A 2,500-nucleotide genomic window follows, 5' to 3' on the forward strand; every position below is an offset into this window, starting at 1 on the left:
GTGTATATGTATTTATACATTGAAATGTATAGGTATGTGTATGTGCGTGTATGGGCGTATATTATTCATGTGTATGTGGGTGGGTTGTTGGGCCATTCTTTCGTCTGTTTCCTTGCGCTACCTCGCTAACGCGGGAGACAGCGACAAAGTATAATAAACGATGAATATATATATATATATATATATATATATATATATATATATATATATATATATATATATATATATACAAAGTTTCAGATCCCAACAGGCTTGTACACGCGCCCCTCTCACTGCCATGCCGGAGTAGAAACTGTCCTGTCCGTTAAAGGGAAAGTGGGGATGAGGTTGGGGTGTTGGAGGGGTGGGATGGGGATAGGGAGGGGAGGAGGTCCTTGTGGTTATGTGGGCTTCTGCTGGGGTGGTTGGCCTGGGTAGCGAGAAGCGTGTTCAACTACACGCAATTATCTGAACTCCTCCTGAAGTGCGATTACCCCTTATATATATATATATATATATATATATATATATATATATATATATATATATATATATATATATATATATATATATATATATTCCTATGAGTCCACGGGGAAAATGAAACACGAAAAGTTCCCAAGTGCACTTTCGTGTAATAATCACATCATCGCAGACACACACACACACACACACACACACACACACACACACACACACACACACACACACATATATATATATATATATATATATATATATATATATATATATATATATATATATATATATATATATGTATATATATATATTGTGTGTGTGTGTGTGTGTGTGTGTGTGTGTGTGTGTGTGTGTGTGTGTGTGCGTGTGTTAAGTCCTTAAAGAAAAAATATCGAAATTATGTAAGAATTGAGAAGTTTGTGTGAAGGAAAAGAATATGAATTTTCAAGATTGACAAAGTGGAAGATTATGAGGGGAATATGAGGAAACTGTCAGTCATTGTATGTTCCTCCTGACCTTATTGTATTCAGTGTAGGAGTTGTAGTTACTGTATCTTCCTCTCGACCTTCAAGTTGTATTCAGTGTAGCAGTTGGAGTTATTGTATTTTTCCCTCCTGACCTTATTGTCTTTGAGAAAATGAACCTTTGCTAATTTCATTTCTTTACGAGGAGGTCTAGAAATGGGTATTATTTACGAATAGTCAGGTTTTAGCCAATTTACGATAATTGTAAAAAAAAAAATTAAGAAAACTCGTTTTCTTTACGACGAGGTCTTGAAATGGGTCTTGTTTACGAAAAGTCAGGTTTTAGCCAATTTACGATAATTGTAAAAAAAATTACGAAAACTCATTTTTTTTTCTTTTTTTTTTGCATTGCATGTAGAGGGTGGAGTGTTGCAGGGCGTCTGGACCCACACATTCCATCCTGGTGTTAAAGATCCGTCAAACCCCCAGGGTGTGCAGCGTCTTCTTACTGTCATTCGAATTACATATTGTAAATTACGAGATAACAGCGGTCGGTCCAGCATGATGACACTGCTGGTCTCCTCGCCACTATAACTTCACAAATGTAGAGGTTTGCCCTTCATGACGGATTTTCTTTTTCTATCTTGTTGCAAGTATATTTCTCAAATGTCGTTCATATATATATATATATATATATATATATATATATATATATATATATATATATATATATATATATATATATATATATAGGGGAGAAAGAATACTTCCCACGTATTCCCTGCGTGTCGTAGAAGGCGACTAAAAGGGAAGGGAGCGGGGGGCTGGAAATCCTCCCCTCTCGTTTTTTTTTTTTCCAAAAGAAGGAACAGAGAAGGGGGTCAGGTGAGGATACTCCCTCAAAGGCCCAGTCCTTTGTTCTTAACGCTACCTCGCTATCGCGGGAAATGGCGAATAGTATGAAAAAAAAAAAAAAAAAAAAATATATATATATATATATATATATATATATATATATATATATATTTCTCAAATGTCGTTCATATATATATATATATATATATATATATATATATATATATATATATATATATATATATATATATATTTCTCAAATGTTGTTCATATATATATATATGCAAATATATTTCTCAAATGTCGTTCATGTATATATACAAATATATTTCTCAAATGTCTTTCATATATATATATATATATATATATATATATATATATATATATATATATATATATATATATATATATATATATATATTCCCTGGGGATAGGGGAGAAAGAATACTTCCCACGTATTCCCTGCGTGTCGTAGAAGGCGACTAAAAGGGAAGGGAGCGGGGGGCTGGAAATCCTCCCCTCTCGTTTTTTTTTTTAATTTTCCAAAAGAAGGAACAGAGAAGAGGGCCAGGTGAGGATATTCCCTCAAAGGCCCAGTCCTCTGTTCTTAACGCTACCTCGCTATCGCGGGAAATGGCGAATAGTATGAAAGAAAAAAAAAAAAAAAAAAAAAAAAATATATATATATATATATATATATATATATATATATATATATATAT

At 33.0% G+C, this 2,500-nt stretch overlaps 1 protein-coding gene across 2 annotated transcripts in view; it reads left to right on the forward strand.

Moving 5' to 3' along the window:
- Positions 1-2,500, forward strand: part of LOC139753825 (uncharacterized) — a 230,994-nt gene that overhangs the window by 107,319 nt on the left and 121,175 nt on the right. The gene's annotated exons all lie outside the window — the stretch shown is intronic.

This window comes from Panulirus ornatus, chromosome 15, assembly GCF_036320965.1.
Source record: "Panulirus ornatus isolate Po-2019 chromosome 15, ASM3632096v1, whole genome shotgun sequence".
NCBI lineage: Eukaryota > Metazoa > Arthropoda > Malacostraca > Decapoda > Palinuridae > Panulirus > Panulirus ornatus.